This window comes from Camelina sativa, chromosome 1 (assembly GCF_030686135.1).
Source record: "Camelina sativa cultivar CO46 ecotype springtype chromosome 1, ASM3068613v1".
Classification (NCBI taxonomy): domain Eukaryota; kingdom Viridiplantae; phylum Streptophyta; class Magnoliopsida; order Brassicales; family Brassicaceae; genus Camelina; species Camelina sativa.
In genome coordinates, this window is record NC_141880.1 from 21,864,161 (window position 1) to 21,879,525 (window position 15,365).

Here is a 15,365-nt window from a genome sequence, read left to right on the forward strand (position 1 = left end):
TTGGAGTTTGTGTGCAAGTGGGAAGATATTTCAACTCACAAGTCACATGTTATGTTAAGAAGGAAGGATGTCACTTTCAGTCATGTAAAGCGTGTATAGGATCCCATAGGAATATGCTGTTTACTTTGTCTATAATTAGGATGTATCTAGGTTCTTTTTCAAGTAAGAAGTTTGATTCTTCTTCTATACTCTCTCTCTTACACTTCCATACTCTCTTCTACTCTCTCGTGCGAACACTCTCAAACTCACTCGATCTCTACACTCTCTCGTTTCTAAACTTACATGGTATCAGAGCCAGGTTCCTCTCGTTAAACTCTTCATTCACTCTACTTTCTTCCGCAACTCGTTCATTCAATCTCTTGAGTTTTTCTTTAACCGTTGGGTAAACTTATTGACCATTGGACAAAACTCCATGGAAAGCACCAAAACCTTGGTTGTTCCAGTTACTCTCAAAGGAGAGAACTATTTGTTGTGGGCAAGGACCACAAAGACGGCGCTATGTGGCCGAGGGCTTTGGACCCATGTGACAACAAGTGAAGCTCCGAAGGGCGAGCCGACTGAAGACGGCAAAGTTGTGGCCACAAGTGGTGAAGAAAAGTGGTTTCAAGAAGACCAAAGTGTTCTCGCCATCATACAAAACTCTCTCGATGCTCCAATACTCGAGGCCTACTCGTATTGTGAAACGGCCAAGGATCTATGGGATACCTTGCAAAACGTCTTTGGTAACACTACCAATTTAAGCCGAGTCTTTGAGATCAAGAGAGCCATCAACAACCTAAGCCAAGAAGACATGGAGTTCACCAAACACTTTGGGAAGTTTAGGTCCCTTTGGGCTGAGCTTGAGATGCTTAGGCCAGCGACTCTTGATCCGGCAATCTTGAATGAGAGGCGTGAACAAGACAAGGTGTTCGGCCTCCTCCTTACGCTGAATCCATCTTACAACGATCTTATCAAGCATATCTTGAGGTCGGACAAGCTTCCCAGCCTGGAGGAAGTGTGTAGTCAGATTCAAAAGGAGCATGGTTCCATGGGGTTGTTTGGTAACAAGGGGGAGCTTGTAACCGCCAACCAAGCTGATGTAGCGACCGCAAACAAGGGCTACTATCGAGGAGATAACAAGAAAGAACCAGTGTGTCACCACTGCAAGAAGCCGGGCCATTTCAAGAATGAGTGTTGGATTCTCCACCCACACCTCCGAGTAAACCGACCAATGAACCACCGTGGAGCACCAAGAGCTCATCGAGCGAGTGTGGAGCCATTGGTTGCTGAACTGAACCCTCGAGCTCCGGATATGAATGGAACTGCCCTGGCTGCCTCGTCGGACCTCGTGAGGAAGTCTGATCTTGATGCGCTCATTAAGGCACTCAAAGAAAATTCCGGTAACTCTTATCTTGCCTTGAATCAAACTAAACCGCTCATAGTTGATTCCGGTGCTTCTCACCACATGATTAGTGATTCTAGGTTAATGAGTGATATTAAACCGGCTAGTGGTAATGTTGTGATAGCAAATGGTGAGAAAGTGCCAGTTAAAGGCATTGGAAACTTGAAATTATTTGATAAAGATACTAAAGCGTTCTATATGCCAAATTTTACTTCCAACTTGCTATCAGTTAAGAGAGCCACTACTGATTTGAATTGTTATGCAATATTTGGTCCTAACAAGGTTCATTTTCAGGATATTGAGACAAGTAAGGTCCTTGGTCAAGGAGGTTCCAAGGGTGATCTCTATATGCTTGAGGACTTGAATTTATCTGCTTCTTGTTTTAATTCGGTTGTTGTTAAACCTAGTGATTCTATTTTACATGCTAGGCTAGGACATCCTCACACTAGAGCTTTAGCTTTAATGTTCCCTAATATTTCTTTTCAAAATGATGGGTGTGAGGCTTGTATTCTTGGTAAACATTGCAAGGCTGTTTTTCCTAAATCTATTACTATTTATGAAAAATGTTTTGATTTGGTTCATTCTGATGTTTGGACATCCCCTTGCTTATCTAGAGAAAATCAAAAGTATTTTGTGACTTTTATTGATGAAAAATCAAAATATACTTGGATAACTTTGCTTCCTTCTAAGGATAGAGTTCTTGAAGCTTTTACTAGCTTTCAAAATTATGTCACTAACCACTATCATGCCAAGATTAAAATTTTGAGATCAGATAATGGTGGAGAATACACAAGCCATGCCTTTAAGCAATATCTAGCCGAACATGGAATTCTTCATCAAACTAGCTGTCCATACACACCACAACAAAATGGGGTGGCTGAAAGGAAGAATAGGCATCTCATGGAGGTAGCAAGGTCCATGATGTTCCATACAAGAGTTCCAAAACGCTTTTGGGGAGATGCCGTGCTCACAGCTTGTTATCTTTATGAGTTTGGCACACCACCTTGGCCACCACCGTCCGTACAACCGTACGGACGTCCGTACGATCGACAACCTATGGGCTGACCAAGCCATCTCGTATCTCATAAGCCCAATCCACTAAGGAGAGCTCCCAACGATCTCCCTTCATCGAGATCCTTCTATTATAGCCGTTAGGCAACTTGCAAGTGGGAAGTCAAAGGTTTAGTCACATGTAGGAATAAGGAGATGTCGCTATCTCTCATTAATGTGCACATAGAACCCTAGGAAAGAATATCCTCTTTGTATAGCTCTATATATGGTTTGTAAGTATGTTCTAATTCAAGAAAGAAAAGAGTTTATTCTCTTTCTCCAACACTCTCTCTCTCAATCGTTCACTCTCCTCACTCTTTACACGATTTCACTCTCTTCCATAATCTCTTGATTACTCTACTCTCAAACTTACATGGTATCAGAGCAGATTTGATTCTGTTCTTGCCTCAAATCTCCATCACTCCCTTCCGCATTCTCTTTCTTGTTCTTGAAATTTCTTGTTCTTGAATCTTCTTTCTTTAACCGTTGGACAATAGCTTTAACCAACGGTCTCTTCATCTTTTTCCATGGAAACTACCAAAACTCTCATTGTTCCAGTTACTCTCAAGGGAGAGAATTACTTACTGTGGGCTAGAACCACAAAGACAGCCCTATGCGGCCGAGGACTTTGGTCCCATGTTGAGACGAGCGAAGCTCCTAGTGGCGAGACCACCAAAGACGGCAAGGATCTTGTCGATGAGAAGAACAAGTGGTTTCAAGAAGATCAGGGAGTCCTAGCTATCATTCAAAACTCCCTAGATGCACCTATACTTGAAGCTTACTCTTATTGCGAGACAGCAAAAGACTTGTGGGACACTCTCAAGAATGTTTTTGGGAATGTTACAAATGTAAACCGAATTTTTGAGATTAAGAGGGCCATCAACAACCTCAACCAAGAAGACATGGAGTTCACCAAGCACTTTGGGAAGTTTAGGTCCCTTTGGGCTGAACTAGAGATGCTCCGGCCGGCGACTATAGATCCGGCCATTCTGAATGAGAGGCGTGAACAAGATAAGGTGTTCGGCCTTCTCTTGACCTTGAACCCCTCCTACAATGACCTTATCAAGCATATTCTACGGTCGGACAAGCTCCCTAGCCTTGATGATGTCTGTAACCAAATTCAAAAGGAGCATGGCTCCATGGGATTGTTTGGCGGCAAGGGAGAACTTGTGACCGCTAACAAAGCTGAGACGGCATCAGCAAACAAGGGCTACTACAAGCCGGAGGACAAGAACAACCCGCCATTTTGTGAGCATTGTAAGAAGCTTGGTCACTTCAAGAGCCGCTGCTGGATTCTACACCCTCATCTAGCACCACCGCCGGGTACCATCCGAGGTGGACGACCAAACCGCGGAGGACCACCGAGAGCTCATCAAGCAGTAGCCATGGGGGGGTCATCAATCTCTGAGCAACCTCAACAAGTGACCAGTGGAACTGCTCTTGCTGCAGCATCGTCCGAGCTGGTAAGGCGGTCCGACCTTGATGCGCTCATCAAAGCCATCAAAGAGGCCACCGGTAAGGCGTTTCTTGCCTCAAACAAAATTAAACCCCTCATAGTTGATTCTGGTGCATCCCATCACATGATTAGTGATTCTAGGCTAATTAGTGATATTAAACCTGCTAATGGTAATGTGATAATAGCAAATGGTGAGAAAGTACCAGTTAAAGGCATTGGGAACTTGAAACTATTTGATAAGGAGACTAAGGCATTTTATATGCCAAACTTTACTTCTAACTTGCTATCAGTTAAGAGAGCCACTACTGATTTAAATTGTTATGCTATATTTGGTCCTAACAATGTTCATTTTCAGGATATTGAGACAAGTAAGGTTCTTGGTCAAGGAGGATCCAAGGATGACCTCTATGTGCTTGAGGACTTGAACTTATCTTCTAATGTATCTTGTTTTAATTCAGTTATTATGAAACCTAGTGATTCTATTTTACATGCTAGGCTAGGACACCCTCACACAAGAGCTTTATCTTTAATATTTCCTAATGTTTCTTTTCAAAATGATGAGTGTGAGGCTTGTATTCTTGGTAAACATTGCAAGGCTGTTTTTCCTAAATCTATTACTATTTATGAAAAATGTTTTGATTTAATTCATTCTGATGTTTGGACATCTCCTTGCTTATCTAGAGATAATCAAAAATATTTTGTGACTTTTATTGATGAAAAATCAAAATATACTTGGATAACTTTGCTTCCCTCTAAGGATAGAGTTCTTGAGGCCTTTACTAATTTTCAAAATTATGTCACTAACCACTTTCATGCCAAGATTAAAATTTTGAGATCAGATAATGGTGGAGAGTACACAAGCCATGCCTTTAAGCAATATCTAGCCAAACATGGAATTCTTCACCAAACTAGTTGTCCTTACACACCACAACAAAATGGAGTGGCTGAGAGGAAGAATAGGCATCTGATGGAGGTAGCAAGGTCTATGATGTTTCACACAAGGGTTCCAAAGAGGTTTTGGGGAGATGCTGTGCTAGCCGCTTGTTATCTTATTAACCGCACACCAACAAAAATTCTAAAGGATGTGTCTCCATTTGAGGTATTAACTAATGACAAACCTACATTTGATCACTTACGAGTGTTTGGTTGTGTGTGCTATGTTTTGCGACCAGGTGAGCTAAGAGACAAGCTTGATGCAAAGAGTACAAAGGCTATGTTTCTTGGCTATTCTACTACACAAAAGGGGTATAAGTGCTATGAACCTACAACAAGGAGAATTCTAGTATCTCGTGATGTCAAGTTCATGGAGACACACGGCTTTTATGACGAGAAGAATTGGGATGAGCTCCGTAATCTCTCCGACTCTCCATCTGATCGGACGCGCAACCTCCGAGTAATTCTTGAGCGGCTAGGTCTTGAAAATGATAGGATCTCTACCGAGTCAGCCAGACCAACATCACCAGAACAATCTGAGCCATTCACTGAGCCTGATCCTGATATACATGCCGATGACCATACTGAGCAGCCTGAGGAGTCACCCGCGGACATCACGGCCGAAACAACCGAGGAGTCGGCCGAACAGCTTGAGGAAATCATAACTCCGGGACGGGCCAACTCCGAAGCTGGGGCTGTAGTTCCTCTTAGGCGCAGCCAACGTATCAAGTATCCTCCTAGTCATTGGAAGAACACCCGTGTGTACTACAACAACATGGCCGTTGCTCATCCGATTCAGGCCGTGTGCACCTTAGCTCATTTTCCGATAGAGCATCAAGTGTTTCTTGGCCATATTGATGAGCATTGGATCCCCAAGACCTATGATGAGGCTAAGCAGCACAAGGTATGGAGAGATGCGGTGGACGCCGAGAATACGGCCATGGTGCAAAATCACACATGGGACGAGGCTGACTTACCCAAGGGCAAGAAGGCTGTCACATCTCGGTATATCTTCACAATCAAATATAAGAGCAATGGGGAGATAGAACGGTATAAGGCACGCCTTGTAGCCCGGGGATTCACGCAAACGTATGGGGAGGACTATCTTGATACGTTTGCTCCGGTGGCCAAACTTCACACTGTTCGAGTGGTTCTCTCTCTTGCCACAAATCTTGATTGGGAGCTATGGCAAATGGATGTGAAGAACGCCTTCCTACAAGGCGAGCTCGAAGATGAAGTGTATATGCGGCCACCACCGGGCCTAGAAGACACCATTGGTCCGGGGAAGGTTCTCAAGCTCAACAAAGCCATCTATGGACTAAAGCAGTCGCCAAGGGCGTGGTACCACAAGCTGAGCACAATCCTCCTTGACAAAGGCTTTCGCAAATCCGAGGCTGATCACACACTATTTACCTCACCAAGCACCAAAGGTATAGTAGTCATCCTAGTGTATGTTGATGATATCATCATCACTGGGAGTGACTCGGTAGGTATTCAAAACACTAAAACCTTCTTGAAATCAGTCTTTGATATTAAGGACCTTGGAGAGTTGAAATATTTTCTTGGGATAGAAATATGTAGATCAAAGGAAGGTTTATTTCTATCACAAAGAAAATATGCTCTTGACTTGTTAAATGAGACAGGAAAATTAGGTTCAAAGGCAGTGGCATCACCTCTTGAAGAGAACTACAAGGCCGGAGGACAGGGGGAGCTTGAGCAGGCACCATACAAGGACGTTGGTCGCTACCGGCGCCTAGTAGGTAAGTTAATCTATTTAACTATAACACGGCCTGATATTTGCTTTGCTGTGAACCAGGTGAGCCAGCACATGAACAATCCAACTGTCCATCATTGGAACATGGTCGACCGAATCCTTAAATACATCAAGGGCTCACCGGGACAAGGCATTTGGATGGGCCGCAACAAGAACACCGAGTTGGTAGGATATTGCGACGCTGACTATGCTGGAGACCGTGGAGACCGTCGCTCCACAACTGGCTATTGCACATTCCTTGGAGGCAACCTGATCACATGGAAGAGCAAGAAACAAAAGGTCGTATCGCTTTCAAGTGCCGAATCCGAGTATAGGGCCATGCGCAAACTCACAACTGAACTAATGTGGCTCAAAGCACTCCTCAAGGATTTAGGAGTGGAAATCACAAGTCCTATCACCATGCATTGTGACAATGAAGCTGCCATTCACATAGCAACCAATTCAGTGTTTCATGAGAGGACCAAACATATTGAGGTGGACTGTCATAAGGTGCGAGAGCAAATCAAGCTTGGAGTTGTCCTACCATGTCACACCGAGAGCAAGGAACAACTCGCTGACATCCTCACCAAAGCTGCAAGTCCCCAAGTGTGCGAATATATTCACTCGAAGCTCGGCCTTATAGACCTCACTCGGCCATGAGTCTTTCACAAGGCACCTACACTCTTTTTCCCTTATGTATAGTTTTTCCCATGAGGTTTTCTATACTAAGGTTTTTTTAATGAGGTGGGTGCCTCGACTGTCAAGCTTGCCTGATCATCTAAGTCAAGCTTGAGGGGGAGTATGAGTTTGGCACACCACCTTGGCCACCACCGTCCGTACAACCGTACGGACGTCCGTACGATCGACAACCTATGGGCTGACCAAGCCATCTCGTATCTCATAAGCCCAATCCACTAAGGAGAGCTCCCAACGATCTCCCTTCATCGAGATCCTTCTATTATAGCCGTTAGGCAACTTGCAAGTGGGAAGTCAAAGGTTTAGTCACATGTAGGAATAAGGAGATGTCGCTATCTCTCATTAATGTGCACATAGAACCCTAGGAAAGAATATCCTCTTTGTATAGCTCTATATATGGTTTGTAAGTATGTTCTAATTCAAGAAAGAAAAGAGTTTATTCTCTTTCTCCAACACTCTCTCTCTCAATCGTTCACTCTCCTCACTCTTTACACGATTTCACTCTCTTCCATAATCTCTTGATTACTCTACTCTCAAACTTACAATCTTATCAACCGCACACCAACAAAAATACTCAACGACTTGTCTCCATTTGAGGTATTGAACAATGAAAAGCCTAACTTTGATCATTTACGAGTATTTGGTTGTGTTTGCTATGTGTTGCGACCAGGTGAACTAAGAGACAAGCTTGATGCTAAGAGTACTAAGGCAATGTTTATCGGCTATTCTACAACTCAAAAAGGATATAAGTGCTATGACTCGGAGACAAGAAGAGTTCTTGTGTCTCGTGATGTCAAGTTTGTGGAGTCACAAGGATTTTATGATGAGAAGAACTGGGATGAACTTCGCAATCTCTCGACCTCTTCTTCCGATCGGACACGCAACCTCCGGGTGATCCTTGAGAGGCTAGGTATTGAGAATGATCGGATCACCAACGCGCCGGCCAGTCAAGCATCACCAGAACAACCTGAGCCATTCCCTGAGCCCGACCTTGATCCACCCACTTCTCATACCAACGACGAAACTGAGTTGCCCACGGATTCGACCGAACTACCCGGAGACAACAATGATGTGCCATCCGAGGAACCGGCTGAGCAGCTTGAAGAAATTATTACACTAGGCAGAGCTAGCTCAGAGGCGGGAACTATAGTTCCTCTTCGACGTAGCCAACGTCTCAAGTTTCCCCCATCTAACTGGAAGAACACTAGAGTGTACTACAACAACATGGTCGTCGCACACCCAATTCAAGCTGTATGCACGCTGGCACACTTTCCGATGGAACATCAAGTGTTCCTTGGCCAAATTGACCAGCATTGGGTTCCCAAGACATATGATGAGGCCAAGGACCACAAGGTGTGGCGAGACGCAGTTGATGCCGAGAACACGGCCATGGTGCAAAATCACACATGGGACGAATCAGACTTACCCAAGGGCAAGAAGGCTGTGACGTCTCGGTATATCTTCACTATCAAGTATAAGAGCAATGGGGAGATTGAACGCTACAAGGCCAGACTTGTAGCTCGTGGTTTTACGCAAACGTATGGGGAGGATTACAAAGATACGTTTGCTCCGGTGGCCAAATTACACACAGTTCGAGTTGTTCTCTCCTTGGCCACAAACTTGGATTGGGATCTATGGCAAATGGATGTGAAGAATGCGTTCTTGCAAGGAGAACTTGAAGATGAGGTCTACATGCGGCCACCGCCTGGTCTAGAGGACACCATAGGCCCGGGAAAGGTGCTGAAGCTCAACAAGGCAATATATGGCCTTAAACAATCGCCTAGAGCATGGTACCACAAGTTGAGCACAACCTTACTTGGGAAAGGTTTTCGCAAATCAGAATCGGATCATACTCTCTTCACACTACCAAGTGACAAAGGTATAGTGGTCATTCTAGTATATGTTGATGATATCATCATATCTGGAAGTGACAAGGTAGGTATTCAAGAAGCTAAAGAGTTTCTTAAGTCAGTTTTTGATATTAAAGACCTTGGAGAACTTAAGTATTTTCTTGGTATAGAAGTGTATAGGTCTGATGAAGGATTGTTTTTATCACAAAGAAAGTATGCTCTTGACCTCTTAAGTGAAGCAGGAAAACTTGGATCAAAAGCAGTGACCACACCTCTTGAAGAAAACTACAAGACAGCCGGAAAGGGGGAGCCTCCATTCGAAGATGTCACGCGATATAGGCGTCTAGTGGGTAAGCTCATATATTTAACTATCACTAGGCCGGATCTTTGTTTTGCTGTGAACCAGGTAAGCCAACACATGCAAAACCCAACTAGACACCACTGGAACATGGTGAACCGAATCCTTAAGTACATCAAGGGAGCTCCGGGACAAGGCATATGGATGGGAAGGAACAAGAGCACCGAGTTGATAGGATATTGTGACGCTGATTACGCCGGAGACCATGGGGATCGTCGCTCAACCACCGGATACTGCACGTTCTTGGGAGGAAACTTAGTCACATGGAAGAGCAAGAAACAAAAGGTTGTCTCGTTATCTAGTGCGGAGTCCGAGTATAGAGCCATGAGGAAGTTAACAACCGAGCTCATGTGGCTTAAGGCACTATTGAAGGATCTTGGAGTTGAATCATCAAAGCCTATCACTATGCATTGTGATAACGAAGCAGCCATCCACATAGCCACCAATTCCGTGTTTCACGAGAGAACAAAACACATAGAGGTCGATTGCCACAAGGTGCGAGAGCAGATTCAGCTAGGCGTCACACTCCCATGTCATACAGACAGCAAAGAGCAACTAGCCGACATTTTCACAAAGGCGGCCAGCCCACAAGTGTGCGAATACATTCACCCTCGGCTAGGACTCATGGACCTCACCAAACCTTGAGATCCTACGCTCTTTTTCCCTTAAGTATAATTTTTCCCAAGTGGTTTTATATACTAAGGTTTTTAATGAGGTAGGTGATCAATGGTTCAAGCTTATGTCATAGGGTCCAATGACTAAAGCTTGAGGGGGAGTATAATTTGGGATCTTGATCACCATGTCCGTACAAGTCAACGACCGTTCTCTCTCATCGGGCCAACCATACCATCTCGTGTAGAAGCCCACTTGAAGTCTTCTAAGGCTTGTATGAGACAACCAAGTCTCTAGATCCTTCTCCTACCGACCGTTGGAGTTTGTGTGCAAGTGGGAAGATATTTCAACTCACAAGTCACATGTTATGTTAAGAAGGAAGGATGTCACTTTCAGTCATGTAAAGCGTGTATAGGATCCCATAGGAATATGCTGTTTACTTTGTCTATAATTAGGATGTATCTAGGTTCTTTTTCAAGTAAGAAGTTTGATTCTTCTTCTATACTCTCTCTCTTACACTTCCATACTCTCTTCTACTCTCTCGTGCGAACACTCTCAAACTCACTCGATCTCTACACTCTCTCGTTTCTAAACTTACACTTCGAATCTATGTTTTCTCTCGGTTTTAGCCTGTTTTCTCGGTTTTAGCCTGTTTTGGGAGAAAACGGGTTTAAGTGTTGTCTAAACACTCCAAATTTAACCCGAACTCTTATAATTAGTCAAATGCATTGTATTGTTACATATTTTTACCCTAGAAAGAGTAACATAGCTGTTTATTGCTTCAAATCAATGTTTCTCTCGGTTTTAGCCTGTTTTCTCGGTTTAAGCCTATTTTGGGATAAAACGGGTTTAAGTGTTGTCTAAACACTCCAAATTCATCCAGAACTCTTACAAGTAGACAAATGCATTGGGTTGTCACACATTCTAACCCTAGAAACAGTAGCAAAGCAATTTACTGCTTCGAATCAATGTTTTCTCGGTTTTAGCCTCTTTTGGGAAAAATGGGTAAATGTGGTGTCTAAACACTCCAAATTCAACCCAAACTCTTATAATTAGTAAAATGCATTGTATTGTTACATATTGTGACCCTAGAAAGAGTGACATAGCTGTTTACTGCTTCGAATCTATGTTTTCTCTCGGTTTTAGCCTGTTTTCTTGGTATTAGCCTGTTTGGGATAAAACGGGTTTAAGTGTTGTCTAAACACTCCAAATTCAACCCGAACTCTTACAATTAGTCAAATGCATTGGATTGTTACATATTTTGACCCTAGAAAGAGTAACCTAGTTGTTTACTGCTTCAAATCAATGTTTCTCTCGGTTTTAGCCTGTTTTCTCGGTTTGAGCCTATTTTGGGAAAAAACGGGTTTAAGTGTTGTCTAAACACTCCAAATTCATCCCGAACTCTTACAATTACTCAAATGCATTGGGTTGTCACACACTCTGTCCTTAGAAACAGTAACAAATAAATTTACTGCTTCGAACCAATGTTTTCTCGGTTTTAGCCTGTTTTGGACAAAAAATGGGTAAAAGTGGTGTCTAAACACTCCAACTACAACCCAAACTCTTATAATTAGTAAAATGCATTGTATTGTTACATATTATGACCCTAGAAAGAGTAACATAGCTGTTTACTGCTTCAAATCTATGTTTTCTCTCGGTTTTAGCCTGTTTTCTCGGTTTTATACTGTTTTAGATTAAAACGGGTTTAAGTGTTGTCTAAACACTCCAAATTCAACCCAAACTCTTATAATTAGTAAAATGCATTGTATTGTTACATATTTTGACCCTAGAAAGAGTAACAAAGCAATTTACTGCTTCGAATCTATGTTTTCTCTCGGTTTTAGCCTGTTTTCTCGGTTATAGCATGTTTTTGGATAAAAGGTGTTCAAGTGTAGTCTAAACGCTCCAAATTTGACCCGAACTCATATAATTAGTCAAATGCATTGGATTGTTACATATTTTGACCCTAGAAAGAGTAACATAGTTGTTTACTGATTCAAATCAATGTTTCTCTCGGTTTTAGCCTGTTTTCTCGGTTTAAGCCTATTTTGGGATAAAACGGGTTTAAGTGTTGTCTAAACACTCCAAATTCATTCCGAACTCTTACAATTAGTCAAATGCATTGGGTTGTCACATATTCTGTATTGATCTAGAGCTTGAGAACAAGACCGGCCGTACGCACGTCCGTACGAATGTCAGTACCAGCGTCCGTACGGCTTAGGCGTTTAGGCCATGGTTCGGTTTGATAAATAAGAAGAGAAGGCCTTGATCAATATTGAAGCCCATGGAAAGAAGGATCTAGAAGAGAGGAGAGCAAAATATCTAGGAAGTCACATGTCTACCTTGGAAGCAAGTGGAAGCGAGTCGACCAAGGGAAGGAGATGTCACTTTCATCATTAAGGCCGATTGTACTATGAACTCTCTCCTTCCTTTTGTATCACCAACGGCTACATAGTCAATAAACCTCTATATATAGTTATGTAACAAACATATGAAATACACTAATTAAGTCTTTTTTCGATTCATCATTCTCTTTTCTTGTTTAGTCTCTCAACTCTACTTAGATCATTTCCTCAATTCTGACATTCTGACCTTAGAAACAGTAACAAAGCAATTTACTGCTTCGAATCAATGTTTTCTCCGTTTTAGCCTGTTTTGGGAAAAATGGGTAAAAGTGGTGTCTGAACACTCAAAATTCAACCCAACCTCTTATAATTAGTCAAATGCATTGGATTGATACATATTTTTACCCTAGAAAGAGTAACATAGCTGTTTACTGCTTTAAATCAATGTTTATCTCCGTTTTAGCCTATTTTTCTCAGTTTTAGCCTATTTTGGGATAAGAGGGGTTTAAGTGTTGTCTAAACACTCCAAATTCATCCTGAACTCTTAAAATTAGTCAATTGCATTGGGTTGTCACACATTCTGACCCTAGAAACAGTAACAAATCAATTTACTGTTTCGAATCAATGTTTTCTCAGTTTTAGCCTGTTTTGGGAAAAATGGGTAAAAGTGGTGTCTAAACACTCCAAATTCAACACAAACTCTTATAATTAGTAAAATGCATTGTATTGTTACATATTGTGACCCTCGAAAGAGTGACATAGCTGTTTACTGCTTCGAATCTATGTTTTCTCTCGGTTTTAGCCTGTTTTCTTGGTTTTAGCCTGTTTGGGATAAAACGGGTTTAAGTGTTGTCTAAACACTCCAAATTCAACCCGAACTCTTACAATTAGTCAAATGCATTGGATTGTTACATATTTTGACCCTAGAAAGAGTAACCTAGTTGTTTACTGCTTCAAATCAATGTTTCTCTCGGTTTTAGCCTGTTTTCTCGGTTTGAGCCTATTTTGGGAAAAAACGGGTTTAAGTGTTGTCTAAACACTCCAAATTCATCCCGAACTCTTACAATTACTCAAATGCATTGGGTTGTCACACACTCTGACCTTAGAAACAGTAACAAATAAATTTACTGCTTCGAACCAATGTTTTCTCGGTTTTAGCCTGTTTTGGGCAAAAAATGGGTAAAAGTGGTGTCTAAACACTCCAACTACAACCCAAACTCTTATAATTAGTAAAATGCATTGTATTGTTACATATTATGACCCTAGAAAGAGTAACATAGCTGTTTACTGGTTCAAATCTATGTTTTCTCTCGGTTTTAGCCTGTTTTCTCGGTTTTATACTGTTTTAGATTAAAACGGGTTTAAGTGTTGTCTAAACACTCCAAATTCAACCCAAACTCTTATAATTAGTAAAATGCATTGTATTGTTTCATATTTTGACCCTAGAAAGAGTAACAAAGCAATTTACTGCTTCGAATCTATGTTTTCTCTCGGTTTTAGCCTGTTTTCTCGGTTTTAGCATGTTTTGGGATAAAAGGTGTTCAAGTGTTGTCTAAACACTCCAAATTTGTCCCGAACTCATATAATTAGTCAAATGCATTGGATTGTTACATATTTTGACCCTAGAAAGAGTAACATAGTTGTTTACTGATTCAAATCAATGTTTCTCTCGGTTTTAGCCTGTTTTCTCGGTTTAAGCCTATTTTGGGATAAAACGGGTTTAAGTGTTGTCTAAACACTCCAAATTCATTCCGAACTCTTACAATTAGTCAAATGCATTGGGTTGTCACACATTCTGTATTGATCTAGAGCTTGAGAACAAGACCGGCCATACGCACGTCCGTACGAATGTCAGTACCAGCGTCCGTACGACTTAGGCGTTTAGGCCATGGTTCGGTTTGATAAATAAGAAGAGAAGGCCTTGATCAATATTGAAGCCCATGGAAAGAAGGATCTAGAAGAGAGGAGAGCAAAATATCTAGGAAGTCACATGTCTACCTTGGAAGCAAGTGGAAGCGAGTCGACCAAGGGAAGGAGATGTCACTTTCATCATTAAGGCCGATTGTACTATGAACTCTCTCCTTCCTTTTGTATCACCAACGGCTACATAGTCAATAAACCTCTATATATAGTTATGTAACAAACATATGAAATACACTAATTAAGTCTTTTTTCGATTCATCATTCTCTTTTCTTGTTTAGTCTCTCAACTCTACTTAGATCATTTCCTCAATTCTGACATTCTGACCTTAGAAACAGTAACAAAGCAATTTACTGCTTCGAATAAATGTTTTCTCCGTTTTAGCCTGTTTTGGGAAAAATGGGTAAAAGTGGTGTCTGAACACTCAAAATTCAACCCAACCTCTTATAATTAGTCAAATGCATTGGATTGATACATATTTTTACCCTAGAAAGAGTAACATAGCTGTTTACTGCTTTAAATCAATGTTTATCTCCGTTTTAGCCTATTTTTCTCAGTTTTAGCCTATTTTGGGATAAGAGGGGTTTAAGTGTTGTCTAAACACTCCAAATTCATCCTGAACTCTTAAAATTAGTCAATTGCATTGGGTTGTCACACATTCTGACCCTAGAAACAGTAACAAATCAATTTACTGTTTCGAATCAATGTTTTCTCAGTTTTAGCCTGTTTTGGGAAAAATGGGTAAAAGTGGTGTCTAAACACTCCAAATTCAACACAAACTCTTATAATTAGTAAAATGCATTGTATTGTTACATATTGTGACCCTCGAAAGAGTGACATAGCTGTTTACTGCTTCGAATCTATGTTTTCTCTCGGTTTTAGCCTGTTTTCTCGGTTTTAGCCTGTTTTGGGAGAAAACGGGTTTAAGTGTTGTCTAAACACTCCAAATTTAACCCGAACTCTTATAATTAGTCAAATGCATTGTATTGTTACATATTTTTACCCTAGAA

The 15,365-nt window shown here is 41.6% G+C and overlaps 1 long non-coding RNA gene across 1 annotated transcript; it reads left to right on the forward strand.

Annotated features, from left to right (window-relative positions):
• The first annotated feature begins 1,234 nt into the window (after positions 1-1,234).
• On the forward strand, positions 1,235-1,962 carry LOC147950183 (uncharacterized). The gene is made up of 2 exons (XR_015596267.1): positions 1,235-1,379; positions 1,676-1,962. It is a non-coding gene; the product is annotated as an uncharacterized LOC147950183 (long non-coding RNA).
• Positions 1,963-15,365: the final 13,403 nt, after the last annotated feature.